The 14,699-nt window shown below is 31.3% G+C and overlaps 1 protein-coding gene across 1 annotated transcript in view; it reads left to right on the forward strand.

Annotated features, from left to right (window-relative positions):
• The first annotated feature begins 3,562 nt into the window (after nt 1-3,562).
• The window catches only part of LOC108367189 (uncharacterized), a 29,651-nt gene continuing 18,514 nt past the window's right edge, over nt 3,563-14,699 (forward strand). Inside the window, exon 1 of the mRNA XM_017621784.1 lies at nt 3,563-3,616. The gene's annotated coding sequence lies outside the window, so the exon portion shown is untranslated. The remainder of the gene's footprint in view (nt 3,617-14,699) is intronic.

Here is a 14,699-nt window from a genome sequence, read left to right on the forward strand (position 1 = left end):
GAGGATGTGACAGGCGAGCACAAACGTGGCGCAATGAAGCGCAAACATATGTTGCAGATGCTGCAAATGAAAGAGTAGTCGTGAAATGTAGCTAAACTACATAAAAAAGGAAAACAAGCGTGTGTAGAAGTTATCTGGAACTTATTGCAGTGAAATGTCGGCAACATGAGATTTCTCAACTTAACGCTTTACGTGGCCAACGTCAGCACTGCATATACTACGTACATATTGACGTATGTATGTATGTTTGTATGCACGTATGTGCATATACGCAGCTTCCAGCTTTTTCTGACGTTGCAAATCGCAGTGGTTGCATCCAATAGCCAACATTGCTTGAGGAGTAATGCGAACGCAATGTGCTCGAATAACTTGATGGCTTCTTTCTATTGGTTTTTTCTTTTTACTATTTCTGCATGCTTATTTTTGTTGGTTTTGTATTTGCGGTGTGGAGTTAAAGCGATATGGCGCAAATACTTGGCTTCATTCGGAGGAAGCCGTATCAAAAGTTGTGCTATTTTTATATTGCTTGAAATTTAATTGGTTGCATTGTTCGTTGGTTTGTTTATAGACCAAAGTGTGTGCATACATATGTGCACACTTATACTTATGTATGGATGTGTGTACTTGTATAAGTTGGCGTTTGTAGTTTGGTGGGAAACTAACCTTGAAAATTCGCTACAATTTTTTAGCTATTTGCCGATACTCTTTCTCATCACTTGCACAAGTGAATATTTAATAACTAAAAAGATGCAGTTTTACATAAACTTACATATCTACGTACAAATTCATTTGATTTCTACATCCCATTCATGTGCTTAGTAAAAATGTTGTTTGGTGACGGTACCCGAAAAGTCCGGAAAATCCCGAAATTCAATGTTCTTAGGAAAAAAAAACTGAACAGTAATACACGAAGAATCCCGAAAAGTCCCAGAAAAAAATCGTGCAAAATCGGAACAAGAACCATTTAAAAAATTTTTTTTTATATAAAATACATGGAAAATTTTGAGCGTTTTTAGCCACCTCCAAATGTTTTTTGATTTCGAAATAAAAATGCAGGGGTATAATTTTTCGATATAGTCAAAAGTTAGCCTACTTTTTATTCAGCTTATTCTTGACTAAGGCCCAAAAATTAGCTAAACTAAGTTAAGTTGAGTTGGATTAACCAGCCCTTAATGTTTTGCCCAGATTTTTTTCGTTTAGAAGCGTGAATATCGCGAAATAAAATTCAATTACTAAAAAAAAATTTAATTGTCTTGTATGGTGATTGTAGTCGATTACACCATGTGACAAAAACAAAAAAAAATCAAAACACACGAAAGAATCGATATACTCACGAAACTATGGACCAAATGTAGTAAAACTGCGTTTTTAATTTTAAATACATGATCAATTTAAAAAATTATTTAAAAAAATCACTGCATTGAAGAATAACAATATCTGTACCAAATGGGAGAAAAAGTTCTGTAGCAGTAAAGCTTTTTGATAACAAGGACGAATAGGTTATTAAAATGCGCTTTTAATAAGTTTTATCTTTTTAAGTGATTAAAATTTGCTGGAAGAAATTCTATGAATTTTTCAAGGATATTTAAGCATAAAAATTGTAAAGGAAATTTTCCATACCGATTCGTTCTTATGCCCCAAAAAATTTATTCTTTTATAATTCTACAGAATTTTGTCTTTTATATTACACCGTTATTGTTGTCCTGATTTTTAACGAATTGTTTTAATTAATCATTTTTTTTTAATTTCTAAGTCCTTTTAAAAAAATCCTGACGTCAGAAAGAAAAACTTTACACATAGTTTCACGAATATACTCTTTTTTTGTATGCAAAATTTACTGTCGCACGTTGTTATACACACAAATATTTTAGTAAAAGAAGATTACTTAATGTAGTGTGGAACGAATTTCCGACATCCCTTGTCAATTTTGCTTTGAAGACGAACAGGTTTCGTCGTTGGACCATCTTCTGTTCCATTTATCGTTCTCCTTAACCAAATAAATATTAAATATTTAAGGTAAAACAAAAACATTTTCTTTCATATAACGCATGAGACAGCCTTTTTTGAAAAAAGGTACGCAACGGTAATTTTTACCGATTTTAAACTTGCACTTTATTAAAAAACTGCATACTCAAATTTAAGAAATCGAACTGAAAAATTGAAAATTTCGATGAAAATTTCTTGCATTTTCCAGAGCTCTGTATGAAATTAAAAAATTGATTCTCGTGGTTTTCGCAACTGAATAAACTATATTTTTGTAAAAAGTAAAAAAATGGTATGAAAAATATAAATAAATAAAATCGTCAAAACGTCGGGGTTGGGAATGTTAATCCCGGGATACCGGCCTTTTTGAGGTCCCGAAAATTCCGGGATTATTTGCCAAGAATTTGTAATTTGCACTGATGGCAATAATAGGAACTCCTTTTCTTGGCCAGTATTGGCTATATTATTATTTTTTATTTAATAATTAATATTTTTTTTATAAATGTCTAGCTTACTATACATATAACACTGTGCGAAAGTAAATTTTAAGCGCAAATATCAATATAGTAAAATTGCGTTTTTAGTTTTTCACTCTGACGTCGGTAAGAGAAGACGTATGGGTATCAAATTAAAGAAGAGATCCTGTAGAATTTAAACAGATTCAAGTTTTTGGTGCAAAAGGACTGATAAGTAATTAAAATATTTATACTTGAAATTTCGCAATATTTTTTTGAAAAAATTATATGTTAAGGACTTATATAAACTCGATAACATCCCCGAATGTCGTCTTTATAACTTTATCAGCTTAAAAATTTACCTATTCCTTGTGAGTCTAAATTTAATTTTATTTTTAATTCTAAAGAAATTTTCTCTTGCATTTGGTATCCATATTTTTACTCTATTTTCCATTGAATTTTTTTAAATAATTTTTGGAATTAATCATTTCTTTGAAATTACAAAGTCCTTTAAAATAAATCGTAGCGTCAGAGCTAGAAAATAAAAAGTAGGTTTCAAACCCATATATTTATTATTTATTTTATGGTAGGAGAGCTTCTCAAACAATATAGAAGCAATTTTTTTCGATTTAAGTTGTTAAAAAGTAATGAATACCTAAATCCTGGGATTGTGACAATGACGCCCCGAAAATCCGGGGATCGGAAAAAGCTGAAAAATTAACATCCCTATTCAGGGTATACTTATTTTTGACGCTCAGTGTACATATGTTTACTGGTAGACAAGTGTAGTTTAGAAATGTTTTGTTTACATACTTTTAACTACCAAAGTATAGACTTGCAAACAAACAAATGTAATTGTATATATTCATGTTCACAATCTTGTATCATTAAAATCACTTTTTTATCCAGACATACTTAAATTCAAACATCTTTTACCTCTCAAATTAACTTTTGACAGAATATGTACGCTTACTATTTTTTTTTTAGAATAATTAAATAATTAACTTAAATCTTTTCTGCTTTATTNGTTTACCTCTCAAATTAACTTTTGACAGAATATGTACGCTTACTATTTTTTTTTAGAATAATTAAATAATTAACTTAAATCTTTTCTGCTTTATTTCAGATTATATAAATAAAATGCCCGTGGTTATATTAAAATTTAGTAGTCATTAGAGGTAAGTAATTGCGCATATTATGTATGTACCCAGATGTATAAATGGATAAACAAATAAGTTGAAATGATATTTTTTAAATTAAATTCATTAATCCGCAGATTTGCTTGCTCTGTTGTATAATTTTAACAAGCAATTTCTGTAAAATGCGGTAATTAAACAATTTGTTTTGTTTGCTTGTTATTTTTTTTGCTGTAGTTGAAAATTATTTCGATATAAAAAAAATCAATGGAGTATTCACAATGGTGTGTTAAATATCGTATTGTTGTATGTCGTAAACTTTAAACGCCTAAAAAATATATTAAGGGGGCTCGGAAAGCACCATCAAAGTCATATTAAGCATTCTCGCAGTGTTAAAAAATAGTTGGTTGTGCTTTCAAGTTCTATAAACATTTATTTAAGCTTTTAAAGTTTACGACATACAACAATACGACACTTACGACACCGTTGTTAGTCCGTCGACAATAATACAATATTTACGACACTGTTATGAACACCCCAACTGTAATTAATACAGTAACTCCATCGTTTAAAGTACAAAACCGCGTATTTTAGTTCTGCGAAACCTAGTAACTGACGATGCCAAACTTATTCTAACGATATTTGCCCTTACTGTCGCAAACACCTTTGCATATATAAAAATAATATAAATTTAATTTTTTTTATTTTAGAATAACTGTAAAGTTATCAGTCCAAGTTTACTCAATATTGCATTGCTATACTCTTTACTCACAGAGTACATTCTTAAATTTTGAGTGCAAAAGGTTTTTAATAACTGAATGTCTAAAGTCAATTTTAGCCTAATTTCTACCTACGCAAAATTTAAATTTGCTTTAAACCCCTATTAATTTTATATTGCTTTTCTACAATTTAAAACACTTCCGCCTTTTGGTTTCTTCCTGTCCATTCTAAAATAGTACCAAATTGGCATGTGACCTTTGCTTTAGTTCAAAATGTTTGCAGGTATTAGTAATTCGTTTAAAGGTATGTTTGTATGTTGTGTGTGCATAATTGGATTTTGATGAAATAGAATTTGGAGCAAAATTGGCTTCAAATTGGCTTGCTATAAATAACTTCAAATGTGCGTTTATGCAGCCCTAAATACATATGCAAACATACACTCGCATAGTTGCTTGTATATACAGTGCCAGGCACTTGAAAAGCGCCCTCTTTTGATCCTCAGTATTGACACTTTTCCCGTGGTTTATTTAATAGATATTTATTAATTTTTTTATAAAAATATAATTCATTTTATAACAAAAACCATGTGCGTGTATAAATTCGATTTTTAAACTGTAAGCTTAAACAAACTTTCATCTTAATTTCAAATATTTGCGCATTTTCTTCTATTTATACATAAAATCGCCGCACACTAAAAACTGCAAACTAAAACTAATAGAAAATCTAACGAAAAGATTTATTATTTTTTCTTTTTAGTTTTGTGTACATATATGCACAGGTGCAAATGTATTTATGCAGGGCCGGCTTTGAAGCAATAGCGCTCGGGGCGTAAATTGAACAAAGCGCCATTTGATAATAACGCTTATTACCTCGGTTTATTTTTTTTTATACGATAATCAAAAATAGTTGAAATAAAAAAAAATAAAGTTTTTACTATAATCAAAACCTTCCGATATCAATTACAACAAGTTTAACTGCGTGCTTTGGCTTGAACAAATTTTTTGATGGCTTTGGATAAGCCATCTTGGTTTAAAAAAACCATTGCACTTTTTTTGGCTCAGTGTATGTATGTGTATACTAAGGTAACTAAGTATGTATATGAAATATGTGTTTTGAATTCTTTGGGAATTTTGTGGCATAAATTTTTAAGATGTGGGTAATTGAGGGATTTTTTCCCGATTTCCGTGGGTAATTTAAAAGAGAATATCTGGCATTACTGATGCATAGTGTTGTTCCGATACCGTCATGTACTCAATGCCCGTACTCTTTAAAAATATCGAAAAACAGTATCGATGCTACAAATATATCGTAGAGAAGTACTCGATATGTAATCGTATCGAACTCATTACTACATTCTGTAAAACTATTATAAAACCAAGGCTATGAACATGGTTTTATAAAATTTTTGGAACCTACCAAAAGAGTAGCCGCAAGCTTTTTCGAGTGTTTCGGCCAGAGCCCACCAAAAGAGATGCCTCAAATCTTGCAAAACCCGAAAGTTTGACTATTTTCATTTCCACTTGGCGATTTCGCATTTTCATGTGACACTTAATCATTTAAAATTGAATATTCTTTTCGTCAATTAAAAATTTCAAATAAGGCTTTGCCAAGTGTAAGCGACTATTCTGATTTAATTTTGACTATTCTTATTTTCAAGAACCAAAAGCAAGTAATACTGTAACCGCGTACTCGATACCCACCTAAATACTTGCGAGAAGTATTCGAGTACAAAAAGTACTCTGTACTTGAAGAAAGTATCGAGTACTTACTCATACTAGTTACTTGTATCGGAACAACACTACTGGTGCACGTTAACTATTCTTTCCACCTGCCTACTCCATATAGTCGATACGCTGTGCGTCGCTGTTGAGTGCTTTTACGCCTAAGGTGTTGAAACAACAGCTGCTACACAGCACGAAGCGCTGAAATTTAATACTTTAATCCAATTATACTCAGCTAAAATGCATGTAGAGGTATTATTTCAACAAACTTAGTTAGTTACTAGTTTTATAACTGCGCTGGAAGGAATTTTAAAATGTGAGAGGGATTTAAATCTGAAGTAGGTATGTATTTATATACGCTTTTATACAAAATATTAAAAAGGCTTACATATACATATGTACATATGCATATGGGTGTTTCCATCGGAAGGTCTACAGCGAAAAAAAATATGAAATTCATATATCTAAAGTATTTATAGGCCAATTTATCTTCCTTTTTAAAAATATGTACTAGTTGTGTAAGCAGGAAAATTTGTGCGTAAAATGGGCTTGCTAGTAGGTGGCGCCAAAGAATTTAGCGTATGTAATTGAAACATAAAAAAAATGTATCCTAAATGGGAGCTGAAGTCAAAATTTAAAGTATATTCGATATAAAATGCATGTCTTGTTTCTTTCTTGTGGTTGTAACATAAAATTGAAACAAGTTGCATAAATTCAAAAAACTCTAAAAACAACTGGAATTACTCCAAATCATATTAAAACAAGATTCATGGAAAGAGCCATCTGCAATTCGCAGAGTTTTGCGATTTTGTAAGAAAAGAAAAAAATCAACTTCCACATTTGTCACGTAACGTCACTCTCTTCAATTGCTTGTAAGGACCATGCGGTTCGATTGTTCTCATTTTTCGGTTAAATATAGAGCTAATTATGTGCTACACAAGGGTACACAAAAAAAGTAAAAGAAAACAAATGGTTTTCCTTGTTTGTATCTCTTGAAACGTACGACTGTCACGTACGTGACGTAAGAAAATACCCATATGCAAGTGTGTGTGTATTCGGGTGTTTGATTTTTCGACATTTTTCCAAACCCGGTTTGCGATTTGTTCGAAATTTAATAATAATTTAATAATTATAATTTAAAGTTTTGGCTTCAACCGATTTTCTTCTTAGTTGTTAAAAATCGTAACCATGTAAGTATTTTCTAAAACAACAAAAAACAATTTCGTAGGGAACTGATTCCATTTAAGAGCGCATTGGTAAAAACGTTCCGCTTGCGGTTTCAACCAAATTAAAATATAATGAATTTTCAGTGAATTTGAAGAGGCAGTTGTGTAAATATTACAGATGAAAAACTGGGTTTATTCGTTAGAAAACTCTGGTTTATTCGATATTCAAAAAATGACGATGCACAAATATTTTGGAAAAAAACGGTTTGAAAAAACCGAATCAATTGCCTTAGTATGTGTGTACATACATTAGACTGTCCCAATAATATATGGAAAAAAAATTTATTTACAAATTTCGAAATGCAAACTCTCCGTATTTGTTCTTTTTAGCCTAAATAATTTATATATAAAGTTCTATGGCCGTAGAATAACGATAACCTAGGCCGACTTTTAGTTGAAGCTTTAGTTAATAATTTGAATTAATCGCTCCCAATTGGAACGCATGTCGGCCGCTGTGGTGTAGTGGTAAGCAGTGCGCGCTTCCACTCCACAGCACCTGGCTTCAAGCCATGGTCAAAGCAACATCGCAAAAAAATATAGAAAAAAGGTTTTTTCTTAACAGCGGTCGTCCCTCGGCAGGCAATGGCAAACCTCCGAGTGTATTTCTGCCATGAAAAACAGCTTCTCATAAAAATACAATCGCCGTTCGGAGTCGGCGTAAAACTGTAGTCCCTCCGCTTTGTGTGACAACATCAAGGCGCACGCCACAAATCGGAGGAGAAGCTCGGCCAAACACTAACATATGTGTAAGCGCCAATCTATTATTATTATTATTATTAATTGGAACGCATTTCTACTGAATTTTCATTCTTAAATTTTTAATAGAAAGGCAGATTTCTCCCAGGACATCGAAAAAATTAATTAAGGCAAAATATCCTTTGCAATTTGGATCCTTCCACATCTTCTCTTTTCGCCGAAGTTTGCTTTACGCTTCTTCTCGTAAATTTTTTTCACGCATCCTTTATCGCCATCAAAACACTAGCGCGTCTTTATTCGTGTCAAGTCACGATATGTACTTACATATGTGATCGTTTAAAAACGGCGTATGTGAGGTTGCATAAATTATTTTCAAGAGAGTAAAAACACTCATATTTCAAAATGGTTCTCTTTTTTATAAATCAGTCACATTTCTGGCTAATACATTTCAGGACGAATGGAAAGGGATTGAGCCGAGAGCTTGTATGAGCAAACCCAATTTTTGGCAGCAAATGACAGTTACGCGATTTTTTAATTTTATTTAAACCGACGATGTATATACTTCATTCCTATTGTAACTAAACTCTATTCCTATTGTGGAAAACTCTTTAAGTTTTTGTGGGCTTCACTGAAATAATACTCAAACATTAGCACCCATGCGTGGTTGTCAAATACCAAAAGGATTTTACTACACCTCATCACAATTATTTTACCAACTTTAAAATTTTTTTTAACCTTGAACTTCTACCAATTAGACCTTTATTGAACAAGTTTACCCAAAGTGGTACTTATCACCAAAAAAACAATAATCCCTTGATTAAGGATGAATGTGTAAAACGACTCAATCTAAATTATAGATATGTTTTATTATAAATATGTACTTGCGAAATTGTATTTTTTTTCAATGAACTAAATAAAATCATCTGCTCAATATTTGCTACAGATTTTACCTTTTTGTAATGCATCTGATCTCTAACAAAATTATACAGCCCCTGCTTATGCATGAAATCCCATAAATAACTCAACATTGCCCATTTAAATGAACACATTTTTATTTTTTTGATATTTCTAATTGTCGAAGTTGTAAAACAACACATTGACGTGTAAATTTATCTACGTTAAGAATGCGCAGGAAAACAAATTTTTGAGTTTATTTAGAGCTAAAAGCTTAAAGTAGGCCAAACACATTTCAATTGTGAGTTAATAGTTCGCATCGAAGGCGAATTGCTTCTTGTAGCCTACAGGTAAGCCCGTTAGGAAAATTAGTATTAGATCATATTGGTTGATGCCTGATTTTTTATTAACAATTCCAAAAGTAAATAGTACGAATTCGACTAAGAATGTAGTATGTATGCATATAATTTTGAAAACCTTATAAATGAACTGTCAAAATTTGTATAGAAACTCGTTCACACATTTCTGATAAATTTCTCCAGCCAAATATTTTTTTTTATTTTCACTTTTATTTCAACATATTATGATTAAAAGAAAAATACTGATAAAAATAAAACATTAGCTAAACAACAAAAAATATAATCGATAATCGCATGAGACTATTGCCTGAAAATTTTAAAATGTACTTAGTGGCATTGTGCCACTATGATATCTCATCCCAGTAATCATAGTCAACTTATGCACAGTAGACTGCATCACACCCCATACAAAAAACAAAATCGACTTCCGCCAAAATATCTCGCAAAAATATTAAGATTTACGTGAGCTGGACCAATTTGAAAAAACCCACAAAAATTGAGTTTTTCATTTAAAAAAAAAAAACAGTTTTGTTAATATTTTTTGAAAAAAATTCCCTCAGATGACTAAACAGTTTAAGCTTAAAAATTTGCATAAAAATATTTAAAAAAAAAATTTCTACGTAATCATAATAATGAGATTTTCGATGCTATTTTTGAACTTTTTTGTTTTTCTTATGCTGATTCTTTTTTATCAGAAAAAACCTTGTCTTCAGTGATATCATTTCAAAATAAAACATATATTAATGCGGTTGGGCGATAAAATTAAAAACAATACCTACATGAACACCACGATTGAGAGAATATCTATCATTCTTGCATGAACACTACATTTTTGGGATGTAAAATATGTCCGTGATGCACAGCCTACAGACTTGCCAATTTATTACATTTCATGTTTTTACATATTTACATTTCATATATTACATATTTCCCAGCATTTGTTCGATATTTGTATGTATGTATAAACCAAATTAATTTATGAGTTCGTGGCATTTGCACGATATATCGTGCACTTTGTTTGATGAGTTACTTATTTTTCTTTAACCAAATACTTTTAGAAAAATGTGAAGAGATGCTAAGAATAGATATTGAGTTTTATAATTTTGAGCATTGTTAGCTGCTAGTGTGACGTTGTAAGATGATAAATAGCAAAGTTTGCAATCAACTCCAGTAAAGATGAATTTTTTAATCAAAGGCTCCGATAAAAATGCAAGTATAAAAAAAAAAATTGTATTTTTTATTTTATTTTTTTTTAAGCATAAAAAAAAGAATGTCTCGAAAGTCAGACACACTTCTCAGCATGCGACAACGTTCCATATAAAAACTAAAAAAATCGTCAAATGTTGCAAAAAAATTTTTTACGATATACATACATATTGTACAAATGTTGGCAAAGGGTTAATAACATGCGTGTGCCTGCAAAGTACAAAAATAATTCGGTTGTTTATGTTTATGTACTTAAATACATATTTACTTAAGTAAACTGTGTTAAAAATATTCGAATATTCCTTAGTTTTTAAAAGTGTGCATGCGAAAATTCATTTATTTTTTGCTTTTAGTTATTTTTACTAATATAACGTGTTTTATTTCCAGTTTGTTTATATTTAGAAACAAATTCATACTAAAATATTGTGAGAAAAGCCAGACAGCTTGCCGTTTGGGGTTGGTCAAAGTAAATGTTTATTTTTATACATAAGTGTGCACATACACACTACATACATACATATAAAACTAAGAATTTGTTTATTTATTTAAAAAGTGTGTGCATTTTCATGTTGAATAGAGATCATTTAATAAAATAATTGCCTTTGTTGTTTAACTTTTGGTCAAAATCGCTCAACAGAATCGCAACTATTGCGAAATGTTGAAAATTATTTAAATTATTTAACCCAGATTCCAATGACGCGCATCAAGTAGCATCTTTTTCAAGCCAGAGAATTTAATTAAAGATCTCAAGTTTTCAGAAATCAGTTGTCATTGATTCTGAAAGAATGAAAAGTTACATCAAACTCTGAGGCTCACTTCAAGCAAGAGGTTTTCTAGAGTGCCTTATTGGAAACATGACGAGACGATTTGGTGTTTTCAATAAACTTTAATAAACATTTTTTTTTTTGGAAATACTTTTAGGCAAACGTAGAAACACAGCAGAGTCCTCTTGTGAGGCTTACGAGGTAGATCTTTCTATCGATTTTATCGAAGAAATTAGACATTTAAAGACTATTCGCTATGGACCCAACATTCGCCTCTATTCCAACTCTTCAATAAATTAGATGAATTGAAGACGGCCGGATTGAAGAATGACTGTTGCTGAAATATTCTCTTCCATGATGAACCAATATAGATTAACTAGTCTCAGAACTTTGACAGTCGAATCATCTCTGGTTCATACCATTGAATTTGAATCTGTCATCTCTATGTTTGCATACCGAAAATCCCAAAGTTTTTTCGCTACTAAATTCACATAACAATGTGACTATAGTTTATTCTATTAAAAATTGTATCAACAAAAACTGAAACAGGAAATTTATTTATCAGTTAAGGAAGCTTTAGTTACCAGCGCACAATAGGCTGTTAATACTTTTTATCTTTTTTTTTGTGTTTTAAAACGCATTTTAGTTGACCAAAGGCATAAAACGACGAAATGTTTTGAATACACCTTAATAATCTTTTATACCAAGTAAATTACCTTTATAAAAATATAGGCGCACTTAGTGCTATAAATATATTGTCTAAGCCCTTTTAATTAAGTATATATTTAATGCTAAATAAACCCTCAGAAAGATATCGGAGATTTACGAAAAAAAAGGTTTGAAGTCAAAGTGTCCGCCCTGCTCCTTGCAGTGCTGATTGATGGAATCGACAATAAGCCAACTTGTGATGCCGGAATGTGGAAAACCCTTAATTTTTTTAGAAACAAACAATTCTTACACTTATAAAAACATTTGGTTAAGAGGAATGACAAATAACAACCCTAATAATTCTGGATAAATATTGGATCGGTATTCCAAATAAACCATATTTTTTCACTCGATCTTGTTTTCAAATTTTAGTTTTTTTTTTTAGTTTTTAGTAAAATACAGTCCGCTAGAGCGCATAATGCAATTCAATTCTTAATATTGATTGAAACCCAAATCCAAACCAATCGCAAGGAATAACGCAACACAAATTGATGGCCTTTGTATACTGGCCAATTATTTCCTAAGACTAAGCATCGAATTTACATTTTAATGTCTAAGCGATTGACTTGAAAACATAAATTTGAACTCTATTTATTAAACAATTGTCCATCAAACCAAATGTACATAAAAAATTGTTTACGACTAGTTTTTCATTGTATTTTTGTGCATTTCAACTTAACTATTAAGGTAAATCGCATAGTCAAATCTGATTTATGAATTTATTGCCACAATAATCACGATGCCAACAACAATGGCAAGAAAAAAAAACACTATCTATCGCCAGCAACAATCTTAAAGGGAAGCATAAAGTTGTGACAGCATTTCCCAGCAAACACGCTTGACACATTTTTCGCCAAAGAAAACAAAAATGAAGTTTGTATGTATATGTATGTAAAATAGCAGCAGTGACTCGCCGCCATTCAAAGCGCTTCCACACAGCACACAAACAGACGGAAGTTGCCAACTGTCCTTGTAATTTCCAAAGTACATACTTTGTTGCATCCGCTGATGCAACAGTTTCTACCCGACTGATGCTGCTGCCGCAGTCTTTTGCCAATTTAATGTCTGCATTTATTCGCCAATTTATTTGATTTGATTTTGTGGAAGTTAGCCAGTTTTTACAATTTTTTTGTAGTAACAATTTGAAGCGCAGTCTGCTGCTTTGACTCACTGCTATGTATGTACATAGCGAGAGTTTTGACTGAATTTTAGTGCGCCCACTCGATTTCAGTGCATATTATGCACGTACAAGTCGTCGCCTGGGTAAAAGATTGTCGTAAGCGCAATTTTGACCATTTTTAGTTCTAGATGCAATTATATATTTTGACGATAAGGTCTTTCGATTGGTGTTATCAATATTTAGATATCTCCCTTAGTTTCCGAGATATTGACAACAATTTTTTCGATAATTTAGCAAAAATTTAGTTAGTGATGCAGTTATATTAACCTAATCAATATCTTAAAAATGGCGTTCTCCATTTTTGGATATCTGCTTTAGTTTCCGAGATATTGAGTAAAAAGTGTCGTTATATATATATATATACATATATTATATGAGAAACTGTGTTGGCGGTTAGTTAAAACTTAACTTACCATAAGAAACTTAAGAATCTGTAGATTTTAGTTTCGTAAGTTACGGCCTTACTGGAAATTGAGAGCGGTGAGAGAAAATAAATAAAAATAAATGAAAGCAAACATTTTTGTTTGCATGAATTTCTTTGGTGGTGGCATTTTAGCCAGAGAACTGTAAAACAGCGGAAAAAGAAAATACAAAAACCAAATACTTTCCGCTCTTGGCTTAAGATGGCATGTTGAGTAATCATTGATGATTTATTTAGTTCAGTTAAATTAAATGAAGTCTAGACTAACTGAGCTTTTAATATCATTTATATTTCCTCTTTTTCTTTTTTCATTTTTAGTAGCTCAATATGTAATTAGGCTTCAAGCTTTAATTGCTAAACAGCAAAAACATTCTGAGCACGTGATGGAGGAAATGAAATAAGTAGGGAATTTAATTGGCGGATATTAATCAAAATTGAATGGAATATATATTGACAACACCTTATTTCATGGCATAATATTGTAAGCAATAAGTAGTTGTTTAGCGTTCAAATAATTTTAGTTGAAAATTGTATGAAAACATGTAATGCATGCACTTCTTACAAACGTACATACATACATATGTACAAACATACTTATTTAAGTACATAATTGACCCAAATCCCAAATTGCATCTTAAGAACCCATCTAAGCCAGTTTGACAGCATTGCTGCTGGTATTTATACAATGCATTGTATTAGTGCAATTATATGTGTTTTTTTTTTACGTAAATATACATACGTATGTGTGACTGCCACTATGTAATTTGGCCTAGAGCAGCAAAGAGTAGACAATTCTAGCCGCTTGCATTTGCTTTTCAGCTGCTGGCCACAGTTATTAAATGAGCATGGCAACTGCCAAAACAATACACAAGAAGCTTTTCGATAGACCAAACTAAAAACTTTAATGTTGTAAGCATAAAAATCAAGTACCAAAATCATAAAATAATACATACATACATACATAATACATATGTATGTAAGTGTTGAAGGCGAGCCATAACAAATAAATAATCAAGTGTGCAGCCGCATACTTGAGGCTATTTGATGAGGAGCTTGAGCTTCAGCTCGTGTTTAAGTTTGCTGCTAAAGCAGAAAGCAAACAACACTCCAAACATGTAACTTTAACTTATTTTTTTTATTTGTTTCAACTTTTTTTCTATATTTTTTTATAAATATATATATTTTTTTCTTACCACCATCACATAAAGATAATGATGCATGATAATGAAA

This window comes from Rhagoletis zephyria, unplaced genomic scaffold (genome assembly GCF_001687245.7).
Source record: "Rhagoletis zephyria isolate East Lansing unplaced genomic scaffold, Rhagoletis_zephyria_1.1 Rzeph_scaffold_02578, whole genome shotgun sequence".
Taxonomy (NCBI): domain Eukaryota; kingdom Metazoa; phylum Arthropoda; class Insecta; order Diptera; family Tephritidae; genus Rhagoletis; species Rhagoletis zephyria.